The sequence below is a fragment of the Pristis pectinata genome, chromosome 4, assembly GCF_009764475.1.
Source record: "Pristis pectinata isolate sPriPec2 chromosome 4, sPriPec2.1.pri, whole genome shotgun sequence".
NCBI classification, from domain to species: domain Eukaryota; kingdom Metazoa; phylum Chordata; class Chondrichthyes; order Rhinopristiformes; family Pristidae; genus Pristis; species Pristis pectinata.
The window spans coordinates 80041179-80057558 of record NC_067408.1 but is presented as its reverse complement, the minus strand read 5'-3'; positions in this window follow the sequence as shown (position 1 = coordinate 80057558).

Sequence of the window (16380 nt, the reverse complement as noted above, 5' to 3'; positions counted from 1 at the left end):
CTGGGGTGACATCTCTGCATCCAGTGTGACAAGAATGTTGGACATAACAGACCGGCTCAGAATGAATGAACATCCAAGTTTCTTGGGCGCATAGAACTGAAAATAAGAATCTGATGGTGATGATGATTTGTGTGTCTGATTGTCTTTTCTGATGATGACCAGTTTGGGCTTCACTTTGAAGACTTTACACCACTTGTGTGCCACCTGTCATTCACTGAATCCAAGAGAAGCCTGGCATATGGGCAAATCTACATGTCCACACAGCCTGCTGTTTATTCATTCAGGAGAATAGAATGAAGTCTCCTCTCCTCCAAGCATCAGGCGAGTTCTGCTTGGATTGATGTTACTGCTGTGTAATCTGCAAACATACAGTAGATGCCCATGTGTGTGATACACACTCAATGCATGGTTCAATGTTACAGTAGCACCAAGTCCAGTATAAAGTTATGATCATGATTTGTAATTGAAATTATGCACAAATGGGAACTGGTAATGCCTAAAAATATGACATTGTGCAATTGATTTTCCAGGTCAGTCATTCATTACAATTTAAAATTCATGGTGCTGCTCTATACCAATAATAATTGCAGTGATCCTAACTTACCGTGTAATCCATTTAGTAATTTTCAGTAAAGATACCACTGAATTGCTCAGAAAAAGCAACTAGTAGATTTATCAGCACTGATATGCATTTAAATCTACTTTGAATGGAACCAGAAAATGTCTGGAATGAATCAGAATCCACCCATGCCAGGAGATATTTTAAATGGGACATCAAAGAAAAGAGTCCTCATAATTAAAGATAACAATAAAAGATAGACAAAACTTTTCATGTGCAATTTGTTCTTTCAAACCCTAACTTCTGACTCAATAAAACTAAAGTTTGTTTTAAGAGACTTTGGCAACAAGATTACAGTGATAAGTGTGGCCAAAAGTGATTAAATAGTATTTGAAATATGATAATTCCTTTGTTGAAGCAATTCAAGTGTCCTCCATGGAAAACAGGTCGTGATTGAAGCATAAAGATTAATGACAATTGAAGAGTTTGATTACCTCTAGTTTTGCAGATAATTTTTAAGAGATTAAGTGGGATGAGTCGATGATCAAGTACTTTGCATGTGGTTTGTGCAGGAGCAGGGTGAATCAAATTAATTTTTTTGTAATCATACAATTTCATTGTAAACTGCAGCCAGTAAGACTTTGATGTGTTTGATTAATTGGACAAGCTCACTACTGCACAATGCAGAACAATGACTGCCATGTATTTTGTTAATTTATTCATTTTTCAGGATCTGCATATTGTTGACAAAGCCAGCACATTTTGCCCAACCCAAGTTGCCTTTGAAGATGTGGTGATGAGCTGTCTTCTCCTGAAAATATTCCCACTGTGCTGTTGGGTAGGGAATTCCAGGTGTTAGAACCAGTGATAATGAAGCAATAGTGATATATTTTCAAGGCAGGATATTGATATTACCTTTTTAATTCCGGACAATAAATTACTAGAATTTAATTTCCCCAGCAGCTAATGATGGAATTTGAACCCGTGACTCTCAGTCAATGCTCCAAACCTCCATCCTGTAACTTTTCCACCATACAAGCATTTCCTCAGTCATCTGCATCTCCTCTAGCAATCACACAAAGATTCGTGAATATGTCCACCATCAGTTGTATCCCCAAAGGAGGTATGAGCTTGGCATGAATTGGTGCTAGCCAGATGCAACGGGTGTGTGCTGCTCACAAGGTTGTGCTCTATGATTAAGCACTTTAGTCATATACTGTTGATAAAAGATCAGTTTTAGAAAGTTGTTTAAGGCTTCCTGCAATGATTGACACAAGCATGCATTAATTGTGCATGACAGCCCCAACAGTTTTCCAATGCTAACTAAAGTAGGTCCTTTAGTATTTGGGATAACAATGGTGAATTATATGTGAAAATCTGATTTGCACAATACGAACTTGCATTGTTGTAAACATTTTGAAATAATTATTATTTTCTGTCAGTGATTATGATTTTAGGAAGACATTTTGATTGTTCCAATTCCTCTGTCCATAAACCAGGATGATTGACATATATTGTTGCAAAAGATCAATATTACCTATTGATGTGAGATTTATTGAAAAGCAATGCTTGCCTACTTAATATTTTACGAAGATATCTTAGACAAAGTACTTTCATTCCTTTGCAGTTTGAAAGCTGGAAATACACAAGCTAAAATAGACCAATGAATTCAGTTATAAAATAACCAGTAACTTTCCCTTTCATTAAATACTTTTACTAATTTGAGGGGAAAGATTAGTGGTGCTGCAAGTAATCATTGCAGGTCAATGTTGTCATTTTAAATTGGAGCACCAGATGAAATGCCTACATTGCACCATGGCTATTAACAAGTGTTGATACCTTAATGTGGTAATTTCCAAAGAAAATGGTTATTTCAATAAAACATCATCTTACAATAGATCTTTAACAAAAATAAACATACAGTTAATGCCAGTTACAAGATACTGATAACTATGCATTTGGAAATATTTTCAAGTGTCAAATGATTGAATCATTACTAATATTTAAATGCTCTTAAAAAGAAAGAGAAACCTATCTGAATTGATGGAGGAGATTTTTGTCTTCACTTGATAAGCAGTAATTATTGCCTGGTTAGAATACAGAAATACTTAACAGAGAGGATTCTAATAAAACATGCCAAATTTTTGTCCACCAACTTCAGTGGAAAGAAACTGAGTGCTTTTGTTTTTGAAAGAAAAGCAAGCATGTCATCATATTCTATGAGTTCTACCCAGACAATTCATACTGCCCTGGAGGTAACAGCAAATATCCATTGCATAGAGTTCACATTATTTCAGTTAAGGATCTTATTTTCCTATTTAACTGAGTAATGCTACTATATATACGTGTGTGTGTGTGTGTGTGTGTGTGTGTGTGTGTGTGTGTGTGTGTGTGTGTGTGTGTGTGTGTGTGTGTGTGTGTGTGTGTGTGTATGTATATATATATATATATATATATATATATATATATATATATATATGTATACAGACTGTAGTTCCTAGAGCCATATTATAGTCTAATGAAAATGGATTGAGCAATGTAATAAAACACTAGAAGTAGTAAGATGTAAGATGATATCAATATATGTGCAGCCATAAAAAGGAAATTATTGCAAGAGTTCTGATAATGACATATGTTTGATGACAAGTTGTCCAGACAATCCCATCTCTAATGGTTTCCTATTGATTTCAGCATGCATTGTCATCTACCACTCATGACTCCATGGCACATTCTGTCACTGAGCAAACCTGCCCCTATCCAACAGCGTGAATAAACATGACACAAGGCATCGTGCACTCCAGCAAGGTTGCACTTAAATTTGAAGGCTTCAATGACCCTAACCTGCAGGACACTAGAAATATCCCAATCATCATGACTGATGTTGTTGAGTACCGAACTCACTAAAATATGAGGATGAACGGGAATCCAGAATTACTTGACACAGCCAACCACTTTTCCACAATGATAAAGTAAACTGTGTAAACCATTCTGTTGAATTACTTTCAAACTCACTAATCTTTATTTCCTTGAGCTGATATATATGTTCTGAACCAAGACATTGACCAACTAAAAGAAACAAAGTCAACAGCTAATAATAACTTTCACACTATAAAAAGTGCAATTTAAAGTTCTGCGTAGAAAAGAAGTCATCAAAAAATGAGCTGCGGGAGGAACTCAGTGAGTCAGGATACATCTGTTGATATTTCAGGTTCAGATCCTTCATCTGGATTTTGACCCAAAGTGTCAACTCTCCATTTCCCTCCATAGATGTTGCCTGAACCACTGGTTTCTTCCAATGGCTCCTTTTTGCTCCAGATTCCAGCATCTTCATTCTCTTGTGTCTCCAAAAAAGTCATCAAATGAGCCATAAAATTGATTATCGAGGGCTCCAGACCTCCAGAAGAATTTCCTTCCTTATGGACTATTATTGGTAAACATTAATCAATATCCTTTTCAGCTTGCATTCAGTTCACTGAAAAAATATTCCAATGATTATTCATTGAAATTTACTAATAGGTGCACTCCAGTAACTGCAATAAAACCAGGAATTAAAACTTAGGCTTTTTTTGTGTTTTTGATTCCTTATTCAATATTTTTTAATCTCATATATTGTTACTACCAAATGAAAATTATGCATTAAAGGAGGTATGTTTTATTGATTGATGCAAATTGTTGTGTTTTTATTCAATGCTTTTAGTACGATACAGTCACCAATAAATTGTCTGTCCCCACAGTGCTAATTTTGTGAAATCCTGAAAATTCAAATTGACAAAAATTAAGATAATTGACTAAAAATAATCACAAATGTTTTCTGTGAAAATTAATAGTGAATAAAAATTGAATTCTTCTAAGCTTCATTATAAGGATGTGGATTTCGCCCCCAACCATGTGGAGACAGCAAAAAGGATACTGGAACAAAAAGGAAAAAATACCTTTGCTAGTAACAGTACATTGTGAGTAATGTAAAATTATTGACAAAATTGAAAGATTTAAGGGTGAGTTGTGGTGCCAGAGTGATTGAACTGGAGAAGAGTGAGATTAATGTGTATTTACAGGAGCAAAAAAATAATTGAAAGTGGAGGAGGTTAGGATGAGCAACATTTACATGCTTGAGGTCTTATTTGTTGTATAATTCCTTACGTTAATGATGCTGAAAGAATTAAAGATAGCAGAAGCTTTTGCATGTGAAGGGAGAAAAACAGACCATTCAGGGACATTTTGGAGAGGAAATGGAGACAGAAAGTGTGTGAGAGAGGGCAATCGGTTGAAGTGAAGGGAAAGATTGAGATAGGCTCTGAATTACAGGGAGTGGTAGAGAAATCCTGTTATGTGAGATCTTTAACCCTCATAACATATGAGTGACAATTACTGATGTTGCTCGTGATATATTTTTTTAATATACGTTTTTATATATTTATATTCTCAGTCATTGATGGATATAACTTAGGATTTCCAATCCTCTTGATTTCAGTCAGAGTCTACTAAAATGGGAAATCTTATCCTGTGTGCTGCTGTGGCCACGAAGGGAGATATTGTCATTTCATGACTTTACTATGTTGATTCTCTCACTATGCACAGCGTCCACCTTCTTTAGTGGTCATAGAAAAATGAACCATACGGAAACGAAAACAATGAAAAATCAAGAAACTCCAAAATGTGAAAGAGCAACAGAATGAAGGAGATAAAAGGAAACACAAACCGCAAAGGACAGAATTTAGGAGGGCAACAATACAAGAGGAGGAAGGGAGAAAGAGCAACACAAACTGGGATAGAGTGGGAGTAGGAGTCAGCAACACAATTGGGGGAGGGAGGGATGCAAATTGGGGTAGGAAAAACTCAAGAGTAATAACAAAAGGGAAATGAATAATCACAGAGGAAGAAATGAGGAAATCGCAACACAGACTCTTGAGTGTGAGAATGTTGTGGTCAACCTGTGAAGTGTAGTGTAGAACGATACATGTTATTGTTCAATAAGTCAAACTGTTTTGTTACCTCTCTGAAGTTGAGTTTTCACTGAAATGTGGAAGTTGGTGAGATTAGTTAGGTTTTGTTTCAGTTTTATAATTAGTTCATATTAAGAAGTCAAAAAGACGTGGAAATATAGTAACTGACAGCAATGATTTTATTGAATCAGTAGGATTCAGTCATTCTCATTGGGGTTGATGCTGTAGAGTCATCAAAAGCATTGGTTTTGCTTAAACATAGTTATCCTTCAATCTTCTTGCTTTCGTGTTCTTTCTCTGGCTTATAAATTATATAGTTAATTTTACCACAGAATAAAAAGACATTGAGAGCTGAGTGATAACCGGACACTCAGCTAAGGCAATTGCAACAACAATTCAAACTCTGACAAAATATGTGGTGTGATTAAATATCACGTGATAGTATTATCACCTGGTCATGTAATCAAATCTCCAGGAATATGACAAAATAGAGTTAACAGACCATGCTCAACAAATGCTGCAGTCTCAATGACACGGTACTCACGACTCAAAGGTTATCTACAATTTTGCTTGCGAGACATGCATGTGCTTTCTGTGATGGTAGAACACGATGATAAATGACTCTTTGTAACTATTAGAAGTCACAGCCTTGGCTCAAGTAGTAGGAGAGAGCTATTGTTTCCACTGGCCAGCTCCTTGATCCCAGTACGTGAAATGTCGCTGGAGACCACTAAGACCTAAGGATTGCTGAGAGTGTTGAAGCCCTTAGTGAAGTACAGGAGGGTAGCTGGTCATCTTCCATCTGAGCACATTGCATCTCTTGGAACACAATTTCAGATAACCACCTTTTGTGGTGTACTGTACCTTTCTGTTTCAATTTATTTTGTGTTTTCCCTTTCTCTCCCTGACTGCCAGTTTTAAAGTAACTGTTAAATTGACACTGTTGGTCAGCACCCTATCACAGACATTGTCTCTCTGTTTTCTCCACCTCTTAACTTAAAACATGATTGTTTTACCATTGTTCCAGTTCTGATGAAGGGTCATTGACCTGAAATGTTAACTCTGTTTCTCTCCCGATGGGCGCAGTTTGACTGGCTGAGTGCTTCCAGTGTTTACTGTTTTTGTTTAAGATAGCTGGGTAGTTCGTTCATTTTCAATGTTCAGCTCCATTCACACTTCTTCAACAATGAAACAACCCACGCTTGGCAACAGTGAGATTTGGACAGCTTCCAGGTTTAGGTTGGCAAGTGCAAGACAACACTTGTACTGCATAAATGACTGATAATGACCAGTTATATCACAAAGAGTCCCAGCCAGCTCATTTCCGATCTCCGACGGCACCATCATTGTTAATTTTCTCACCAGCAGATGGAGGGGATGGTTAGTTGGCAATGAGTAGTTCACTTTCAGGCCCTTCCAAAGACTCTCCACCAGCTACGAAGCTGACGTCAGGAGTATGATGGGAAATTCATTCAGCTGCATGGGTGCAGGTACAACAGCATTCAAAAAAGTCATGACCCAACAGGACAAAAACTAGCTCGAGCAGCACACCAGGCCCATCATTTTTCAGCTTCTCCACTATTAACTCACTGTGACTACAAAATGTGCAGCTTTCAGGATGCACGGTGGCAACTCACTAATCTTATAGTGAGAGCATTTCCTGACCAAAAGTTTTGTGACAATATATAGAACAGCAATGACATGGGAATGTTATCATCTCCAAATACCCTTCAGATCAAATGCCATACTAACTAGGAAGTATGCAGAGTATTTTTGACCCAGCCTGCTGCCTGAGCTTCTGTCCACCACCTCTGCCCTGCGCTTTTTCCACAGCCACACTTTCTGAGGAGGTGAGGGACTGATTGAGCTGAAGGCTTGGCTGCCACGGCCATCCTATGGGGAGGAGTGGGTCACAGGTGGTGACCGGACCTCAGGTGGTACATCCTGAGGCTCCCCCGCCAGACCACCCTATTGAGCTTCTGGTCGAAAAATCCGCACGGATGTGCTTTCACAGTGGTTACACCACAACCCCAGACTGAGCCGGCTGGCAAAGTTGTCAAGCAGTTTGAACACTTGTGAGCATCTGTCGTTCACAAACATTCCAAAAAGGTCAGTGCACAATTAGAGATTATGTAAACTAGTTTTAAAGTTAAAATCAAAAATAATTAAAACATAAAAACATTAGAAAGCAGATTAGTACTAAATCAAGAAATGTAAATTACCAGAAAAAAAATGTAATTCCGTCTCTCCTTCACAGCCACTCCTTTCCACTGAAATGAATCAAATTACTGAATTAGTTCACCAATATCAAAATAATTATTTTTTTAAGAAACTAAAAGCAAAAATAAAAGCTTAAAATCACCTTGAAGTACTAAAAATTAAATAAGATTAATTAAAGAAATATAAATAAACCACTTAGCTTTTTAACCAAGGCCTGTGACCCCATTGAAATGAATGGGGCTGCACTACATATGCCTGTCATTCTGGAGGTGAAGTTCACCTTTCAGTGTTTTGCCCCTGTTCTCAATGCTTCCTCCAGAGAAGTAGGTGGTCACGTGTGCCAGCACCTGACCTCCAGCTTAGTTCTGGCTTCTGCTTTACAGCATGCAGGTGCAGAAATCCAAGGCGAGCTGAGCCACAGGGAGAACATCTGCAGTGGTTCTCCATGGAAAGACTAGAAATAGGTATGAGAAGGCCATTGCCATCCCTTCATTGCTGGTAGGATCTTCAACCTGAAGTGTTAGCTCTGTGTCTCTTTCCATAGATGCTGCCTGACTTGCTGAGTGTTTCTATAATTTTCTGTGTTTATAATTAAAAACCTGTCTTGAGAGAATAATCCATATAAGATAAGATATCTTTATTAGTCACATGTACATGGTAACACACAGTGAATTATGTCATTTTGCGTAGTGTCTTGGGGCAGCCCGCAAGTGTCGCCACGCTTCCAGTGCCAACGTAGCATGCACACAACTTCCTAACCCATACGTCTTTCGAATGTGGGAGGAAACCGGAGCACCCAGAGGAAACCCATGCAGACGTGGGGAGAACGTACAAACTCCTTATCGCGTAACTCCTGTAAAGCATTAGGCAAACTGCTACACTACTGTGCCTGCCATATGTATATTACTTAAAATATGGATATTTGGGGGACTTCCACAGTCACACTCATCCATAGCTCATGTTTACTGTGGGGTTTCTATGAGTGTTAATTCATTGCCCGGTAAGCCAGAAGAAGAGGAAACAGGCTGGTGGTCCTTATTATTATGCATGTGATAACAATGAGCCAAAATATCTACCAAATTACCTTTGTAGTTATGGAAGTCTAGTACCACCACACAAGCATGTGTGAACTTTCTCACAATTGATCGCCACTGTCTCTCCGACATCAGTGGAGAACAATCTGACTGCATTTCCCCTGCAGTAACACCAGAAAGCCTTCCTCCTGAATCTATGCCAGATTAAGTGGCCCAGGTTCAGTAATTTGGTTCTTTTCACCAAAGAGAATTAAATGCAAGGGAGAGAGGTAGTTACGTTTTCTCTAATAATTTACACTTCTTGATTTAATTCCACATAAATGTAGTTAATTAATATTTACAAGTTCTAAATGTTTTAATTATATTTGATTATAACTTTTTTTTAAAAACTTTACAGGAGTTTTAATTTCATGTTTGTTTTTAAATAGGTTTGAATGATACAGGCATTCACTCATTCATTCATTCACACAGACACTTTCAAACAGTTTGACAGCTTTGACGGCCTATTCAGACAAGAGTTGTGGCTTAACTGCTGCAGGGCTTGTAGTTGGATGGTCTATAGTTTTATTTAATAGGTTCTCAAAAGGAAATCCACTCAAATTAAGACCAGCTGGGTGAGTAGCAAGTGCAGCCTGGCTCATCACTCAAGAAATTCCAGATCTGTATGTTGGGTGGGCTCTGGAAATGCCACCACCCTGGGCATCACCCTGAGGAAAGTAATCTAACTCATTGCATCTGTATGTCATTTCATCTATAAAGACCTGGGACCTCAATGTTCCCTAATTGCAACAGTGATGAAAATTACTCCTTTCCTCACTTGACTTACCAAAAGCATTACAATAGAGACCCACATTTTAAGTTCATCAGTGAAGAATTTTTGGCAGCAATCATTTGGGTTTCAACCCTGATCTTTGAAAATACCACAGTCTGAGTGGTTTCTGAACTTTTACTTTCAAAGTCCAAAAAGAGTCTTTTTTAGAAATGTTCTGAAATACAACAGTGTGTGAATCAATCAACAACCTGTCTGCATATCAGTACTTTTCTGTTGCTTGAGCCAAGGCTGTGACTTCTGACAGTTGCAAAGGGCCATTAATCATAATGGAGCTGAAAAAGCAACAGCAGTATTCCTTTGCAATAATAATGGACTCTATTGTAGCAGAGAACTTAGGATGGAAGACCAATGACCTCTCATGTTGACCCGCATGTTCTCAATTTCCCAGTTCCCAATAAACGACTTCTTTTCTGTAGAAGCTCAAAGTGCTCCCTAAGCTGACAGCACGCACCAACAGTGGCAGAGGTAGCACAATATTAATATTCTACACACATTGTCATTGCTATCCTTAGATCATTCACTACCCAACAATATACTGCCACAGACATATCACAGAATCGCATAAAGTACAGAAGGAGGCCAGTCAGCCCTCTGAGTCCATACCGGCTCCACGTGAGAGCAATCCAGACTGCGCCTCTCCCCAGAGCTTTGCAGGTTCCTTCCCTAATATGTATCCAGCTGCCTTTTGAACGATGCAATTGAATCAACCTGGCAGTGCATTCTAGATCCTAATGACTTGTTGCATTTTTTTAAAGTTTTTCGTCATGTTGGTTTGTTGATCCTTGAAATATTAGTCGATAAATGTATTTTATATTTGCACAAATTTTACTTTCTGATAGCTATTAAAGACATTCACTTGTTCAGAATTTAAAGAAAAATATAGAATGTAAACTTTCTAATTGAAGCTGGTGGCAACATGAACCTTTGTATGCATACGATTTACAGATAATGAACTCCACAAAGCTTCCGCTATTAATCCCAGTTCCTTACGTTTAGTAAGCTCCCTTTGTAATAAGTGGCAGCGATTAAGAACTCATTAGATTGTGAGCAGGAGAAACAATTCGGATATAAAAGGGTTGGAGTTGTATTTTAATGGAAATTGAATTTTGGCTAAAGGAGAATATTGAGGACATCTGGCATGAAATTTTGCTAGAATGAAGTTCAAATATACGCTGCTCCAATGCAGCAAATATAAGCTCGAGGCGTTGCTGGAAGAAGTGTGCTTCCTTGGGAAGCCCTCCGGTGGAAGAGCAGAGAAGACTGCACAGAAGGAACATATAGAAGGTATAGAGCTGGAGAAGATGATTGTGATGCATCTGGTTGATTCTCTGGGGTTGTGGCACTTCAGGTGTCTGCTATCCCCATGTTCTGCTCACAACTTCACAAGGAATTAATACTCGATCAAATCAGCTGAGATTATACTACCACTGTTATCTTAAAAGGTAGTTGGGCATAATATATGCCATAAAATGCTTAAGACTTAAGGTTTACCATGCTTACCTATTCTATGACAAACTAAATAATCTAGCTTCAACTTGGACCTGGAACCCTTCCCATTCATGCATCCTAAGTGTTTACTTAAACAATCCTTGCTATGAAATTTAGTTATGTAATGCTTATACATGCATCAACAGCTGCGATAATTTGCAGGATAGACACTTCACTCTTAGAGCATGTATTCTTGACATTTCTGTGATGTTTCAACAAACATTTCAAGCTAAGTGGTGCAACAAAGAAGGTTAAAGACAATGAAACAGGAGAGCTTTGAGTCCGTGCTGGCTCCCAACAGAGCAACCCTATCAGTCCCATTCCTTCTCTCCTTATTTTTCCTGAAGTCCAACAACTTATCCTATCTCACACGCCCATCATCATCCCTCTGATCCTTTTGCAACTTGCCTTCACTAAGGCATAGGCTACCACAGCCAATGTACCTACCGCATGTACGTGAGAGGACAGCCCCAGAATTTTAAGCCCTTGAGGGTACTTTGGAGAAATCACAATGGGAATTTTTGTCACAAAATGCACACAACAATTAAGAAAGGTGAATTCAAAGACCTCCCCACATTCAGAACACCTGGAGGCCTTCCACATACTTTTTCTCCCTTCCTACTCACTCACAGCACGTCAAAACGTAACGTTAAGTGAACCATATTCATCGAAGTGTCCTGAAGAATTATTCCAAAATAACTTTCTCATTCTAAAGTTTTTAGGTGTTGTAAGAAACTGTTGTTTCGAAGAAGCCCATAGCCCCCACAGTGTCCTGTGGTGCCACGGTAATTGTAATTAGAAATGGAGGGAAGATCTTGGAATGGCATTGAGGTGCTTTGTGTGTTGGATAGGAAAGCAAAAAACTGCTGTCAGCTCTTCTGCATCCAGCAAAGAGGGAATGCTTTAGCTTAACTTCTTATTCAAGAGCAACAAATTCAAAACAGACAAAAATAAAGTCCTTTTTTTAAAGAAAAATACGTTCCAAAATAAATAACGTACACAAATTCAAAAATTATTCTTCATATGCTTCCAGGCCACTTCAGACTGAATTTACATCTTCGGCAAATAAGAGTTCTAAAACCGCCACTATACTGCCACATTGTTTTTATATTTCTGCTCATGAAAACCTATTCTACTTCATTTGCTTTCATCCCCCCCACCCTCACCCACCCACCTTCCCCCTCTCACCTGGACTCACCAATCACCTGCCAGCTTGCGCTCCTCCCCCTCCCCCTACCTTTTTATTCTGGCTTCTTCCCTCTTCCTTTCCGGTCCTGATGAAGGGTCTCAACCTGAAACGTTGACTGCTTATTCCTCACCATAGATGCTGCCTGACCTGCTGAATTCCTCCAGCACTTTGTGTGTGCTACTTCAAGCCTAACTCCTTGTCAGCGGTGTTATTGTTTTCCTCACTTTGGTTTCTGAATTAGCATAACATGTGTTGGCACTGTGTTGTGAACTGTATAATTTGAAAGTTTAAGAAGAACCCTAGCCCCTCCCCACCCTTCCTCCTGCCCCAAAACCCAACAGGGTATACACAGAAAGCTTTAATATTCTCACATTTTTATATATCCAAATTCAATTATTTCTAGTGTGCATACATTCTTACATATTAATTAATCAAATGCTATTAGATGGTGCAATATTTTCTTTAATTGTAGGAAATTGCAGTTATTATAATCCCAGTCTTTTAAGCAATGCAGGTGGTTTCCCAAATCACATTCTTGATAGCTTCATCTTCAAGCACTTTGCCTGTGTGTCCCCAGGTATTCTCAGTACTTCAATAAAATAATTTCATTCTGCCAGGCTAAACAGTTGGGTTTCTTGACAACAAATATTCAGGTATTGATGTCTCATATATCACAGTTCTTTTGCTTCTGGAATCCATTACACAGACTTGATTGGGCATATTCTATGAAGCCGAGCAGTCCATTTTAACACATCACTGCATCAGTGTTGAAGGTGAAATCTTAACCCAGTGTTTTGAAGTTACTGGGTGATATTGATGGCAAACGCTCATGCTTCCTCAGTCCTCTGCATTGAAGGCGACATTAATCTTTTCATTTTAACTAGTGGTCTGAGAGGCATAAAATATTTACTCAATGATGCAGCCAATGGTAATTTCCAGTCCAGTATCAGGAGATATACTGTAAATGAATGATGAAACCCTTTTTTTTATTCCTCCCTTTCAATCTATCTTTGCATTCATTCATGTAATATAATACCAAATCCACTTTAGGGATTACAGCTTCAAATATTTTACTATACGTTATGCAGTCTGTTGGTGTACTTTGTCCATGAATTCAACCTATGTCACACTGTTTATCTTGGAAAACGCCAAGCATCATAACAATTAATTTCAGCAGATCTATTTTTAGGAGGTCTATTTTCAGTGATCAAAAATCAATTGCCAGCCGAATGTTAAGAAAGCATATGGAGTGTTGGCCTTCATTAGTCAGGGTATTGAGTTCAAGAGCCACGAGGTAATGTTGCAGCTCTATAGAACTCCGGTCAGACCACACTTGGAGTATTGTGTTCGGTTCTGATCACCTCATTATAGGAAGGATCATAGAATCATAGATCAGCACAGCACAGCACAATACAGGCCCTTCAGCCCACAGTGTTGTACCGACCTTTAAACCTTGCCAAAGACTATCTAACCCCTTCCTCCCACATATCCCTCTATTTTAAATTCCTCCATATGCCGATCTAGCAATCTCTTGAATTTGACCAATGTACCCGCCTCCACCACCACCCCAGGCAGCGCATTCCATGCCCGAACCACTCTCTGGGTAAAAAACCTCCCTCTGATATCTCCCTTGAACTTTCCACCCATTACTTTAAAGCCATGCCCTCTTGAGACCATTGGTGCCCTGGGAAAGAGGCGCTGGCTGTCTACTCTATCTATTCCTCTTAATATTTTGTATACCTCTATCATGTCTCCTCTCATACTCCTTCTCTCCAAAGAGTAAAGCCCTAGCTCCCTTAGTCTCTCCTCATAATGCATACTCTCTAAACCAGGCAGCATCCTGGTAAATCTCCTCTCCACCCTTTCCAATGCTTCCACATCCTTCCTATAATGAGGAGACCAGAACTGGACACAGTACTCTAAGTGTGGTCTAACCAGAGTTTTGTAGAGCTGCATCATTAGCTCGCGGCTCTTAAACTTGATCCCACGACTTATGAATGCTAATGTTCCATAAGCTTTCTTAACTACTCTATCCACCTGTGATGTGGAATCTTTAGAGAGGGTGCAGAGGAGATTTACCAGGATGTTGCCTGGATTTGAGAGCATGTCTTATGAGGATAGGTTGAGCGAGCTAGGGCTTTCCTCTTTGGAGAGAAGGAGGATGAGAGGTGACTTGATAGAGGTGTACGAGATGATAAGAGGCATAGATCGAGTGGACAGTCAGAGATTTTTTCCCAGTGCAACAACGGCTAACACGAGGAGACATTATTTTAAGGTGATTGGAGGAACATATGAGGGGGATGTCAGGGGTAAGTTTTTTACACGGAGATTGGTGGGTACGTGGAACACATTGCCGGCAGAGGTTGTGGGAGAAGATCCATTAGGGACATTTAAGAGACTCTTAGATAGACACATGAATGATAGAAAAATAGGGGGCTATGTGGGAGGGAAGGGTTAGATAGATCTTAGAGCAGGATAAAATGTTGGCACAATATTGTGGGCCGAAAGACCTGTACTGTGCTGTAGTGTTCTATGTTCTATGTTCTATATGATTCAGTGAGAGACTTGAGCCAGTTTGAAGCCATGGAAGTGGTTTTTAACAATGCAGGTTGATGCATGACAAGGCCTGAATAGGCTGTGAACCCAGGGTCTGAAAGCTTGTGAGACCTGGCCACTTTTAGATGCTGGGACTTGAGTTACGAATCGAAATCAGTCTCCTGCCTGAAAGAGTGGGAATAACATCAACTGCAGCAGATGACAACAGCTACTGGGCAGGAAGTAATCACACTAATAAGGAAACGGATCCCAGTGCCAGGATGAGGGATTCAAAAAAATGCAAGTGTAACATTGGCTGGAGTGGGGCAGGGCCAAAGTTCTCTCCTTCAGCTGAGAAGAACACGCTTCTGGCCTTCAAGGAAGCCCCAAAAAGAATATTACTGACCATGACACCTTCTGGCTACCCTTCTGTATCCCACCAGCTCTCTTTGGTGAGTTTGAGTGCCGATTAGATCAAGTCTTTTTAAAATAATTTTTCAACGCCATTGATGCCATTGGGCTGCTACCTTTAGGTTTACTACTGACAAAGATAAAATGTGGAGGAACAGAGGGATCTTGAGGTCCACGTCCATTGATCCCTCAATGTTGCCGCCCAGGTCGATAGGGTTGTTAAGAAAGTGTATGGTATGTTGGCCTTCATTAGTCGGGGTATTGAGTTCAAGAGCTGCGAGGTGATGTTGCAGCTCTATAGATCTCTGGTTAGCTCACATTTGGAGTATTGTGTTCAGTTCTGGTCTCCTCATTATAGGAAGGATGTGGAAGCTTTAGATAACGTGCAGAAGAGATTTACCAGGATGCTACCTGGATTGGAGAGCATGTCTTATGAGGATAGATTGAGTGAGCTAGGACTTTTCTCTTTGGCGAGAAGGAAGATGAGAGATAGAGGTGTACAAGATGATAAGTGGCATAGATCGAGTGGACAGTCAGAGACTTTTTCCCAGGGTGACAATGAGGCGACATAGTTTTAAGGTGATTGGAGGAAGGTATAATGGGGATGTCAGAGGTACAGTAAGTGGGTGCATAGAACGCACTGCCAGCAGAGGTTGTGGGGGCAGATACGTGAGGGACATTTAAGAGACTCTTCGATAAACACATGAATGATAGAGACACGGAGGGGCATGTGGTAGGGAAGGGTTAGATATATCTTAGAGCAGGATAAAATGTTGGCACAACATTGTGGGCCAAAGGGCATGTACTGTGCTGTAATGTTCTCTGTTCTATGCCATTGGATAGGACTAATGTGGCCTTTTGACTTCTTCCATGCTGTGTTCCCTTCAGGCAGGAGAGTAGTAAATTTGCCTCTAAAGGTTTGTCTTGGGTATAGCATAGTGGCATACAATCTGTTTTCATATGATCATGTGAAGAATTTCCCGATTAAAGCCCCAGTCTTACTTGAGCTCACCCAGTAACAACAGATAAGGGGGTTGTTAATATCATGGTTGAGATCCCCACCTTATGCCACTTTAAACTGAGAATGACAGGATCACCCCCATGTTTACTTTATTCCCATCATTTTTGGGTGGGAGACTTCTCAATTTAAATCAGGCCTAGGAGTTCAA